The following is a 13,919-nucleotide window of genomic DNA, read 5'->3' as shown; positions in this document are numbered from 1 at the left end:
ATGAAATAAATTAATTGAAATTAAGATATTTTTTTGAATGATATATCGAGATCAAGATCCTTATATTTTTTTCATCAACGAAAAATCGTTTCAATCCAAAATCGAGAATAACACAACAATGTATTTTTCGAATGCCGCATCTTTGTTACGAGAAAAGAGGATTCGTACGATAAATTCGTATTAAATCCTCGAACGATATGACGCAAGATAAAAAGACAAACGTTGAATCAAAAGTAATCTCTCTCTCTCTCTCTCTCTCTCTCTCTGACTCTTCAATTAAAATAAATTTGCATTAAAATCGACGCAGAGTTTTCCTCGGTCTGCGGTGATGCGGTGATGTCGGAATCAACGGTTGGTATCGCGATCCGCTGGTGGTAACGCACACAATAGGCCGTGCAGCCTAATTGCGTAACGAAATCGACGATAACGAAGCCACAGAGCAGGAGAGCACACAGAGAACATAGGAAAGAGAAAATCGCCAGGTAATTCACGTATCGGCGAGAGTCGGGCTTCCAGAGTTGAGCCCAAAGTGGAAAGTAATTGGCTACCTGTTACCTGGGATCGTGATGAAGAAATTGCGCTGAAAAACCGATTGCGTTAATCGAGGCTCTCGCCTCTCCACACTGTGATTCGCGGTGAAAATATTTATATAATTGTCGATGGGTTAAGGTTAATTAAAGCACGAGTATATAATTTAATTTAGAGAATTAAAGGTTTCGATTAAAATTCATGGAATATTATTTGAGAGGTTGTTGTTCGAAGCAGGAAATTAAGAAGAAACAAGTAAGATTTATCGAATTATCGATCGATCATTTTTCTGATTTCGAAGTCGAATTTGTGAAAATTGATTAAGAATAAAGTTTATGTTTCTTTTTGTGGATTATAATAAGGGGAAAAATAAAGGGGGAAAAAGAAGAATCGATTAATAGAAAGAGATTTAATCGTGAATTTGAACGAATATTTTTAGACAAATTGCTTTCAGTTTGATGGCCACGCGACGCAAGAACCTTCCCGATTGACCTTTGTCCTCCAATAAGCGAGATATTGAAATGCGGTCTCTTAACCTGAATTTCGTGAGCCCTCCATCGAAAGCGATTCTCTTTCTATTTAAAATTGCTAATGTTCGATCGACCTCGATCGATCTTCCCTCGTAATTTAGTTTAAAATAAAAAAAAAAAAAAAGAATAAAAAGTAGATCCCCCTTGATGATCACCACACCATTTGTTCTACGTCCAAATTTTGTTTTCCAAAAAAAAATTATACGAGTATAAAGGAAATGAATCGAATTGAAAAATATTCTTTTCATTTCTACACTTGTACAATTTCAGTGGAAATGAGACGAGGACCCAAAAATGGAATCTTTTTTTACGGTTTTTTACGGGCATTCAGGGATCCCTGGCGTTCGCCACATAAATGGCCACATCGTCCAAACGTAACACTTGTTCAAACGTGACGCACATGTAAGGATAATAAAAGCTCGTGGCCGCTTGTGTTACTGTGCAAGTCGGCTACAATAATTTGTTTAACTGCTCGGCCGGCGTCGCGTCGTCGAGACCTCGAAATAACAAATTACGTGGCACGACTAATGATAATCCTCGTATATATATATATATACTCACTTTTGTATAATAACACATTCGAGACCATTATTCATTGATATCGAAGAGGAATTCACGGTTACGAACATTTTTACATTTTTTTTTTCTAATCCTCTAATCTTTAAAAATAAAAATCTTTGTTTCTTTTCGAATATTTTTAAATTCTTCTCGAATAAACAACCTATTTCTCAATCTTGAACTAGTCGCTACCAGGGATATGAATATATTTTATATTGGATAGAATTGCGGTCAAGATTAGTGTGACGTTCTTGCAAAATAAAAAAAAAAAGCGAATATGAATATTTATAATTTTGTATGGACGTTCTACGTTTCTAACTTTTCGATCTTTTATATATCGAATATCAAACGTATATATCGAATATATACGTGTATTAACATTAATTTAAAAACAACAACGAGAAGCATGAGAATTTATTCGTAATTTAAAAAAAAATGTGAATAAATTTCTTCTAACTATGAATTTTTGTTCAACTTTCAACCTTGAACTCAACTCAGGTCAAAATTCCAATTGCAAATTTTAATTTTAAAGAAATTTTCAACGATCATTCCCGTTTAAATTTACACACAAATTTTCACAAAATTTTCCCAATATATTTCCCAATACATACATATATATATATATATATATATATCTCGATCCCACTCGACAACGCGTTCTCAGTTTATTACAAAACACACGTCAGCTTGGAGCCAAGGCCCGGATCAGAAGTTTCCAATTAAAACCCTTTCCCTCCTCGGTTCAAACTTTCTACAGACTCGCGGATGGAATCACGTGGTATTCGGCTAATTAGAGAATTGAACGGTTTCATTACGGGTACTGGAACGAACGAAAGGATGAAAAAGACGAGCAAAAGCGTACGAAAGCGCGCGCGCGAAACTCGTAGCTCGGCGCAATGCTATCGGAAGTCGAACAATTATTCTCTATCCTCTTTGTCCCCCTTCCCCCTCCCTCTCCCCTCCCCTCCCTTTTCCTCTCTCCTCGCTTGTTTTCCCGCGAAAAGAACGGAACACAAGGTATTCGAGGTATACGAGTCGTGTAAACCAGGCGTTATTCCATGGAGGCGAGGTTGCGCTCGCTTGCTTTTACGACCAATTACACACACGTATCACCGTCACGTAAAGTATTCCCGAGCAATCGTTCGTTTCTTATCGTCACGGGACCCACGATCTCGAATCGAGTCGCGTTTTTCATCTTTCTCGGAGATTTTAAATTCTAGCGTTTCTCTCTCTCTGTCTTTCTCTCTCTCTCGCGCCATTTTTTCTTGAAAGGAATCGTTAAGGAACGGGAAGGCAGGTGGACGCGCGATAAAGGGTGATTTAATTTGTGATTGTTCGGACACCGTGGTTTCAAGTGTCTTTCTGGAAGAAGAGATGAAATGGAATAACTGGAACTCGAGATTTGTCAAAGGTTTTCCTTTCGTCGCTTGTGTCCATAATCCGTTTCATCTTGCTCTCTATTTATGAAATTCGTGATGCCTTTTTTTTTTTAGGAGGGAGGAATAATTTTAACTAACTCTCATCAGAAGGAATATTCGTGAAATTTTCGATCGTTCTATTCTGATTATTATTATTTTCTAAATTGTCGATACGATTTTTATGAAACGACGCGATCGAATGTGAGAATACTCGTAATCGTAGAGGCAATTTTTATTCGTGTATTAAAAAGGAGAATACACGGTAGGTAGTGTGGTATCAAGTTCGATAAATAAAGTAAAATAACCTCGACTATTTTTTTCTTCTTCTTCTTCTTCTTCTTCTTTTTTTTTTTTTTTATTTTCATTTCAACTTTTTGAAACAAAGCCAATAGAAGAGAGAATAATAAAATAAGTTGTACAGTTTCACGGCGGAAGATCGTAAATTTAGTATTTCCATGTTTTTCCTCCGTTTTCTCAACGGAATTATATTGAAACGAGCATTCTCGATTATTTATTATTTATTAATCACGTGTGAATATATTTATTTATACAGTAAGTTGAGAAGGAGTTTTAGATCGGAGTTTAGAAGGGACGAGAGATGATCGATCGAGAGTTCGATGGATAAGGATACAACTGATTGTTGATCGTTCTAGCAAGATCTTGGAAAGGAATTCAACGATAATGGTTTCGATGATATAGTCGCGCTATTGACTTCGTTCTGTTTAACGATTTGTGACTGGCAAATTTATACGAATGTCGCGATAAAAATTTAACTCCGTCGTGAATAATAAAAAATTTCCTTCCAGGAAATACGACTTTTTTTCTTCTATCTGTGAATCTCGTGAATCACCGCCCGTTCTCGATTGGATAATAATTCCTATTGCAAAATTGTGTATTGAAAAATTTTAATATTAATTAATATCCCGCAAATCGCGGATTGGACGAAATTTAAATATTGAAATTTAAATATTGCAGGATTTCGAAATTCGACAAACTCTGGATGGCTTTGGAAGATCATTGTTCATTCATACATGTGCGACTTGTAATCGTCATTCGCATATTTAAATAATTTATGCGTCGGATAATATGTAAAAAATTCGTTTTCAAGTAGAGAAAAAGAATCCTCGAAATAATTACACAATCCGCGAACTCTACTTTTCAAAATTTTGAATTTGATTCCAATATGCTATAACACACACACACACAAAAAAAAGAAAAATTACACCTAATGTAAAAGATCAAATTTCTAAATAACAAAAGCAAAATAATTTCGTAATTCAATTATTCAAAACGAAAGCTCGACACGAGCTATAAGAGATGCAGAGAATATTATAAACATTTCTAATAATAATAGGAAAAAGAAAATCCTTAAATTCTATATAGGACGAAAGATTTGAAGCACAGAGCGATATTACTCACAATCAGTCGACTGTTCAAATGGCACGGTAATCAGTGATTAGTATCCTCGCGAACTAACGCATCCACTTTTTCTCTTCCCCAGATAAAAGCAAGTTTATCGGCGAGGCGTCGAGCCTCAATAAATTTGAGCCGGGTCGCTCTTTATCGTAGCACGATTATCACTCTGCCTCCTGATAGCGACTTCCTTTTCCATATTGCGCCGCCGTTTGTTAACGCGCAAGTAGGTATTTCTGTGCCGCTCTTTCACGCATTATCCACGTGTGTGTGTGTGCGTGTGCGTGTGTGTGTGTGTGTATTGCGTAATTTTTTTTTCTCGTGTTCACGTTCGTTCGCGCGGATAGAATTAACGCACGAGACAAGAATTAACGAGGACGAGCAACCTCCCTTCGAATGGGAACAGATATGAATTTCACGGAGTTTAATTCAGCCTTTAGAAAGCTTGGATGAATTTTCCTTCGCGGGAACGAAAGAAGAAAATGCGCTCGAAATTTAGTCGGTAAAAATTGTAAAAATTTTCGTATGAATGTGTAATGGGTTATGCATATTATATATAGGGTTGTTATAAGCCTGGTTATTAAAGCCCGGGTGATTGAGATTACGGTTATGGTTACGATTATAGTTGTTGTTGTTACGTTACATTATTATGAGTAAACTATGGCTGATTATGATTTTATCAGAGAAGTATCATTAATTGTTAAGAAATTGTAATCGATGATTATTAGTGGCGATTTTTTTTTTTGTAATTAAGACGAGAACTTTGATTAGGAAATAAGGTATAAGGTATTTCCTCGAGGAGGATTCGACCTTCTGATTTATTTTGATAATAATGAAAAAGATATAAATAATTTGCAGATGCTTTTAATGACGAGAATTTTTACACGATTAGTAAGGATAAAATTGACATTGTTTCGATCGAATTTTCTTTCATTATTTTCTTTTGAAACTTCGTGAAATAGATAAATATAATAAAATTTCGACCAACAAAATTCCATTGGAAGATAGCGCAGGGTTTTATTTCAAGCCCTGTGTGATACCACCACCATTTCACACTCTGGATTTCGAGCAATTATATCGTTGGAACAGTCGTTGGAGATAGGAATAACGATGAACCGAATGTGGACACATGGGTAAACATTCGTGAAAACGCTGGGACCGAACTACAAAGGATCGTAATTAACGGAGCGGGCGATCTCTGGAGGAAGGCGAATGTGGAGGAGGGGAACAGGATGGGGGTAGATTTCAATCCCGTTTACGATCCATTACTGCTTTTTGTGCTGAGACGTAAAAGTCACGTGCTTTTGTGGTGAGACGTAAAAGTCACATGCGCCATGTGATGTGATTAAAGAGCGAGAGAACTTTTGCGCTTAGAACTCTTTTGAAAATTGTCTTCTGTCTGTCGCGTTGCGTGTGCCAAGAGTGGCGTTTTAGAGCGCTAGAAATTCGAAAAGAATTGGAGGAGCGTGACGTTTCGACTTTCGAAATGACGAAAAAAGATTCGATACTTTGAAAAAAAAAAAAAAAAAATTTAAGAAAATTGGAAAAAGAGGATATAATCGCGAGTACACTTTACAGTGGCAAAAATTAGAAAACAAACTAATCGTTTGCAAACTTTTTTTTCTACATATTTTTTACTATTATCTGAAATGAATACGTTGGAACTAAAATTAACTTAAAAAGACAATAATATTTTTTCTCGAATATGCTTGCAAAAAAGATGCTTAAATATAAACGGAAAATAAATTTTTACATTAACTTTGAGCTGTTTGAACTATTTATTCTTTCATTTCAATTTTTCCACCGTTTATAACAATTATGTATTTACTTAATAATTCGAGGAGATATCGTGGAATAAATATAAATAATTTAAGATCCAGTTAACAATTTTCGACTATTTAGGCAAAATTTCTTTCGATAATGATACTTTTTAGTAATAATTCTCAAGCGATTGATCAGTTGGCCATGGGTCATTAACACACCCCGTCTATTTATTTCCACGAGCGTTGTACGCCCTAAAAATTCGCGCCGCTATTTTTAAAACGTTCAACTCGATAAGACGAGCCGTGCGTGAATTATTATGTAACAAGGGGTGGAAGATGTCGATTAATTATAAGTCGTAGAATATATCGGGCAACGTTTATGCACGGAGCGGTCGAGGCTTGACATTAATGACGCAAACAGCCCCCCTACTTAGGGGTGGAAACCGTTTTGATTACATTTACGCCGCATTAGTGACAGCTTTGCCCTGTTGTTGCGAAGGGAAAAGACAGTCCGACAGTCTTTTCAGTTCTTATCAACTCGTTAAAACTTGTTTATACAATTTTAGAAAAACTGCGACTCGATTTTTGTCGATATCACGAAAGTTTTTCTGTGTAAATAAAAGTGTAGATAATTATTATATCTAATTTTTCTTCAGTCAGTATTTTATATTTGAAAATTGAAAGAAACTCACCCTCTCAAGTGTAATTTTCTCTTGCAATCCTTACACGTCAATATTACAGTCACAAGAAAAATCCTTTCTTTCGACGCGAATATTAAATTTAATTATAAACCATTGATCAAACTATACATTTTATAAATCAACACTATCTAATCCTTCTCATCAATACTCAATCAAAATAATCACTATTAAAATCGAAAAACTAAACTAGCCACAAAAAATCTTCATCCCTCCACTCGAACTAATAATTTAATTTAATTACCTAATCGAAAACCCTAATCTGTTCGTCAAAACAGATTTTGAATCAACCACCTCGGCACAACAACTTCATAAATTTATTCTATCCAACACAGATCCACAGATACCCGTCTCGAACGTGTCTATTAATTCTGTAATGTTGTACTTGATCTTATCGCTTGGCCGCAAATCCGACCGACCCGATCAATTAATAAATTACAAATTTCCAGTTTCCAATCGAGTCACGTTTTCAAATAAACCCGGAAACCAGCGACCTCCAACCAGTTCCCCATCGACTGGCACTGGAATTCTTGGAGCCGCGGCATCGCGATTTCTCTATCGCGAAACACGAGGGGGGAAACGAGGACGATTCGTACGTGGCCGGCCAGGTTGTAAATCATCCTTCCTGTCAAGCGGTGGATCGAGGGGGAGATCCACGAGAGCGCGTTAGACCGTGCAACTTGGAATTTCAAATCGCGATTTCTTGTCGGCCGGGGGCTCTCCAGGCCTCCTCGATCGAGCGATAAATCAAAGGATGCCGCTTATTAGAGTCGTGACAAAGACACTCTTCTCTTGTTTCCTCTTTGAAGAGAACGCGCGGCAGGCAAATTCGATCGTCGATTCGTGTTCGATCGAGACGAGGATACGGTTTACGTTCATCGAGAGGGGAATTGACGGGGTGAATTGAAACGAGGTGTCAGCAATGAAAGGGATATTGCGGTGGATATTGTTGGTGGTGATTGGGGGAAGATTGGGGGCGGGGGGATGCCACGAGTTGGGAATAAATTGGGAATAATTGGAATAAATGATTTTTGGGAATTTTTAAATGTGATAAGAATCGATGAAGTTTGCAAGTTGATTTTTTGTTGAATTTTGATCTTAAGGATCGATTCGAGAAAGATATTATTATCGATTATGGCGATGAAAATTGAAAGAATTTGAGTATTTTTAGAAATTTTTTTGATATTTTGAGGATCGATGAAGATTTTTGCCAATTTTTGAAGGATGCTGCAAGTTGTAGTAATAGAGATTAGAATAAAAAATATCTAGGTATTTTTAGGAATTTTTAGATGTTAATATTTTTTTTATTAAATTTATAATCTTAAGGATCGATCGAGAGATGTTATAAAAGAATCGAAAGAAGTTTAAGTATTTTTGGATATGATACGATCTCGAGGATCTTGATGATGAAGTTTACGATTGATTTTCAAGTTAAATCTAGACAGGGATTCGTGAATTACTCGAAGATCATAAATTTTACACGAAGACTGGCGTGACCCATATATGTGGCTAAAAGATAATGTTAATAACTTTTCTATCGCGCTCTAATATCTGTTTTCTCATCGTGGAAATGGAACAATAACCTCGTGGAAAAAATTGATTGTTAAAAGTTAGCGTAGTAGAAACTTTCTTGTAATAATTCCTTCATGTTTTTAACATTAAATAATTCTAATAATAATGAAAATATTATAGAAAAACGAGATAAACTTTCTTTGTATAAAAAAAATTATCTTCTGACAAAAAATATTTAAAATATTTAATTTAAAAATTTCTAAATTATAAAAAAAGATATATATATATAAAATAAAGACACGAGGATATTATTTTCAAAAATTAATTTCGAGATAAACTATTTATTATTTAATAATTATAATTTAATAAAAAAAACTTTATTATATGTCGAGGTTGTCAGATTTTAAAAATTTCCATCGTTATAACCGGAAGATCAAATATATATGTATATAAAAGAGATAAAAATACGACAAAAAAAAATAAATTATAATTAAATTCAATTTTGATTATAATTCTACGTAACGAGATTAAATTTCATTAAAATTTTACGATCTATTCTTTTACTCCGACTTATTTCGACTTTTAACTTTGTTAATTTCTACTTATTCAAAGAAAATGAAAAGTTATGATCATATATAACTTTTATGTGACAAGAAAAATCCTATTATAATTAGAAATAGTAATAACTTCATCTTCAAATGAAAGTTAATTCATAAAGCCGATCTTTAATTATCTTTTCCAACTCCGATCAATCACGATTCTAAAAGTGATCGATATCACTTTTAATAAAAATAGCTCCATTATACGTAAAAATATAAACTTTTATTCTCTCGTGGAATCAATTTCAACAAATTATACCACATAAAAAATTCCAATTATCGATTCAATATAACTATATCATACCTTCTTCGATTCAACTCAATCACAATCGTCGCTCTTCTTCCTATCGCAATTATATTTTAAATCCTAAATCTTCGCATCAAACTTTTCCACTACCTTAATCCCCAACACAAAATCTTCAATTTCCAATCAATCTTTTCACCCCTAACAACGAGAATTCCCACTGGTCTCTCGACAAATCCCCAATCAACATCTTAAATTCCTAAACATACCACAATTAAATTTGAATCCTTCACTTACTAATATCTTTCCAACCAAACTTTTCTCACTACTTTGATCTTCGATTTCCACGAAAAAAGCTCCGATCAATCTCTTCAAGCACAGAAATCCTCTCAAACCCTCCTCTTCTTCTCATCTCTCCAATTCCCACACTCATCCCTCGAACTTTCCAAACGCACCACAATTAAACTTCACCTCAAAATCTTCACAACCGAATTCACAATATCTTTCCAACCACTGCTTCAATTTTCACAAAAAAAAAAAAAAAAAAAAAAAAAACAGAATCCTCTTAGTCTCATCGTCGCACCTGAATTCTCTCGACAAACGAATAAACAACCCCTTGCACGCAAAATTTAAAATTTCACCACCATCATTAAACCTTCACATCATTTCAAACATCTTCGTTACCTCAACTTTCAATTTTTCCTCCTCCCTCTAGAAGCTATCACTCCCGATCGACCCTCCTCGCACCCGACGCACCCACGAAAATCTCTCCCTCTCCCTCGCTTCCACACTTCCCCCTCCGCGATTCATCCCTCGGGAAGAGACGAAATTCCTCCCCTTCTTCCCCCTAAAAAAAGAAGAAGAAGAAGAAGAAGAAGAAATCCAGAAGTTCCCCTCGGCGAACTCGTTCCTTTTCCCTTCCCACGCGAACCGACGCGAAAAAGTGTCGAAAAGCTACTGTGCGTGGCCCTCCCCCACGAGTCGGTTTTTCCACGAGTCGGGCGGCGGAAGCACGTGTCGCGATAAGCGAGGCGCGGGACGAAACGAGCGGGTTGATAATCGCGCGGAACACGAGGAGCAACGGGGAATCGCTTTGTGGCGACTATTTGCGGAGGCAGGCAGGCAGAGGAGGTTGGAGGCCGCGGGAGAAAGGGAAACCGGCGGCGAGCGGGGAGGGGTGGCGCGCGCGTTTCAGAAAAAGGGTGAGGGGGAGAAAAGCGTATCGGGTTGGAAAATATGTTGCTCGCGGAACCGACGCGTAATACCCACGCATCCCTCCTACCTTTCTCTTCACCCTCCTCTCTCCATCCCTTTACTGTTTCTCGCCCGTTCTTTTCTCTCTCTCTCTCTCTCTTTCTCTCATTCGTTTCTCGTTTTTTTTTTCTTCTTTCTCTTCTGCACTTTTTCTCGATCATCGTCGGATCGAGGAGCACATATATTCGAGTATTCGGATTTGATCGATTATTTTAGCGTATAATTAAAAGCTGAATGTGTAGACGTTTGTTAAATCTATGTAAATAAGATTGTAAAAAATTTTTTTTTTTGGTTAATTTCATCGTTGAATTCCGTTCTTTTTCATATTGAAAAGGGATTCTTTCCTCTTCCTTTTTGCTATTGAATTTTTTTTTGTTTTGGAAACTCAAAGAGATTATCGGTAAAATATTCGATTAATGAAAATTAATGAAAAAAGTGGGAAATTTTCAATGAGTGAGAAAATTTCTTCCAGGCTGTATGCTTGGAATCACTGGAAACGTTCGGGGGAAGAGAAAAGGCGAAATTCATTATCCACGTGTACACATCACGTGTGTACACTCAGCACGGGGGAACAAAGAAATATAAAATGAGAGTAGGAGAGGTGGGGAAAATGGCGGGCGAAAATACGAGAGGGATAACGAAATCTCGGCACAGTCGATGAACCCTTACAGGGATCGAATCGTTTAAACGCATTTAACGTTTCACGTCGTTGTTTCCTTTTTTTCTTTCATCGAGATTTCGCGGATTACTCGAAGCGGATAGGACGCGCAGTTTCCGCTCTGATTGTCCGAAAGGAAACTCAAAACTAAGTACTTTTGTAGAATATTTTACCACTTTTGACAAAATATTCGATGATTTTTAATTTTTTTTAAAAGAGTTTAAACAATCGTAGAATTTTTTAGAATGGTTAAAATTTATAAAAAAAAGATGTATATCATTGAGAGTTTCGAAAGAAATTGTGTCGATTAAACGATTCTTTTAATTGGAAGGATATTATAGAAAGTTTAACGTTTTTTTTTAATCACTTCTAATCGTACAGTTTCGTTTGGAAACTAGTTAAAATTAGTTTAGAATTTATAATAGAATTAAATATCACTGGGATATTCATTTCTCTTCTCTTTTTTTTTTAGCGAGAAAGATATTTAATACAACGAACAATCGTTAAAACAATTTTCATTACGAAACTTGATAAAACAATCCGATCGAATATGTTTCGTTCCGAATATATTAACGAACTTGTGTATTCTCTTTCCAAAAAAAAATACGTAATTGAATTATATCGTCAAATATTCAACTTTATTATAATGAACCGAAGTGAATGAATTTTTCTTTCGTATATATATATATAATAACCAACACCGTATAAAAACAGGAATAATTTAATCTTTGGGAAATGGAATTAAATTCGCGCTACGAAGATCATACTTTTCGGTCTCGTGTAATTTGCTAAGAGTAATTCGTCTGTGGATAATTCGAGCAACGCGATTAAAAATTAACACGTAATTTCAACTGACAAGTACGAGTTTTCCGCGACGATAAACGGAGGGGAATAAATTATTCCTTTGTTCAAACGCGTATCGTTATATGTTGTGCAAATTTTAATTTAATTTTTTTTTCTTTCTTTTTTTTTTTTTTTTTCTTAAATAGAACCGATTAAACACGAGATATTAACGACATACCTGAATATATTAGGAAGTGAACACGATGATGAATAGCACTCTTGGGAAATAAGTATAAGTACGAAGCTATCGGATTAATTTAATGATCGACGCGAACGAAGTCATCCACCATGGAATATTTAACCGCGTATCGTATCGCGTAAAATTCGATCTGAATTTGCTTGGCCCGTTCCATCGTTTAAACGAGCCTCTCTTTTGTCCCGTGATTAATGGTACAAAAATTTCGAGGCGTGCAAATATCGCGACACGATCGAATGAGGAGAACTATATCGATACCGATAACGAACGAGTTGTTCTGATTTTTCGACGAATCGAATCGAAGGTAAATATTTGAAAGAATCGTAACGAAAGAGAATATTATTTTACCAACCACTCGAACGTACTGAAATGAGAATTTTCGAAAAACCAGACCCAATGGATTTTCATAATAGCGGATTCGAATAAGAGGAAAATGTTTAGAGCGCGACGATGAAAATCGGAGAAAATGTATAATACGAATATATAGTGATCGAGTTAAGCGAGTGAGGGCAGCGGCACGTGACGACTTTATGGCACGTTTTCGCGCGAAAATACCACAACGAACATTTATTTCTGCGATGGTTGATCAATGTAAAACGCGTACGCGATGCAGGTTACCAATATTGGCCGAGCGGGCGATGACAACGAGACAGATATTAATTAACAATCGTTGTGTATCGGCTGTCGTGTTGGCCCGAGAAAATTTACAGCGACCAATAATTGATGGAAAAAAACTTTCGAGCTGAAACGTTCGAAAAATTTACGATACATAATAATGGCCGACCGTATTAGAAATTTTAATCGTTTCTAAAAATAATCGTCTCCGCGTTTAAATGTGTTTTTTTGCCGAGCTTGGAATAAACTTGGATCGCATGAATTTTCGTGAATAATCTTCTTGATCCTCATTTTCGAAACGATTTTACGTTCAATATAATATTCAATCGTTTATTGATCAATAATTGTAACTCAATTATACATGTTATCTCGAGGGATCAGCAAATTTACTTTTCAACCTTTGTATCAAGTGAAAGATAATCATGAATCATTAACTTACAACATTAAATTTTAATAGTAACCTAGTCGTTTTAATTACAAAACCAATTATTTCATACTTCCTGATGAAATAATTTCAACGAGTACTCCGAAACTCCGAACGCTCCTTTTTCCCCTTAATTATCTCCCCTCTGCGATTGACGAAATTATTATTCCACGCGCAAACAGTGGAGTGGGGGAAATAACAGTTGCATAAAATTAATCGTGTAATCGTAAAAAAATCTTTAGCACGGTCGAAGGATAAGCGAGATTAGATTGAGAGGAATCGCAACAGAAGCGCGAGGATAGTTTCGCTAGACTCGACGAGATTAACCGCCGTTGGCGGTTTTTCTTTACTTTTTTTTTTTTTTTCTTCCACCTGCAAATTTTTCACGTGTTTAATCCGTTTGTGCACGTTGGTGGACGAGTTGGACACGCGTTGGAACGAGGAGAGGGGGAGAGGAGAGTTAATTAGCCGAGTGAAAGAGGCAGAACACGCCAGAGACTTCCGCCAGAAGGGTGGATAAAAACGAATTAACGTCCTCCTTTAACAATGAATTTTCTATCATGGGGAAAACTCGTCCGCAGCTTCCCCCGCGCGAACCGTTTGTAACAGCTTGGGCTAATTTTTCAAGCCTCGGTGAACTTTTCGAACTTTTCGCATTATCGTTGA

The 13,919-nt window shown here is 36.1% G+C and overlaps 1 protein-coding gene across 5 annotated transcripts in view; it reads right to left on the bottom strand.

The window, feature by feature from the left end:
• LOC122712308 (ras-related protein Rab-37-like) overlaps window positions 1-13,919 on the bottom strand; it is a 114,445-nt gene that overhangs the window by 24,153 nt on the left and 76,373 nt on the right. The window contains exon 1 of one of the 5 annotated variants that reach the window (XM_043931842.1): window positions 9,561-10,248. The exons of 2 other annotated variants lie outside the window; for them this stretch is intronic. The gene's annotated coding sequence lies outside the window, so the exon portion shown is untranslated. Of the gene's footprint in view, window positions 1-6,902; window positions 7,652-9,560; window positions 10,249-13,919 lie in introns of those variants that run through there. 2 more of the 5 variants (XM_043931846.1, XM_043931843.1) reach the window with 2 other exon arrangements.

Source organism: Apis laboriosa, unplaced genomic scaffold (genome assembly GCF_014066325.1).
Source record: "Apis laboriosa isolate Shangri-la unplaced genomic scaffold, ASM1406632v1 scaffold1_cov151, whole genome shotgun sequence".
NCBI lineage: Eukaryota > Metazoa > Arthropoda > Insecta > Hymenoptera > Apidae > Apis > Apis laboriosa.
The sequence above is the reverse complement of the archived record's forward strand: the minus strand, read 5'-3'. Positions and strand labels throughout refer to the sequence as shown.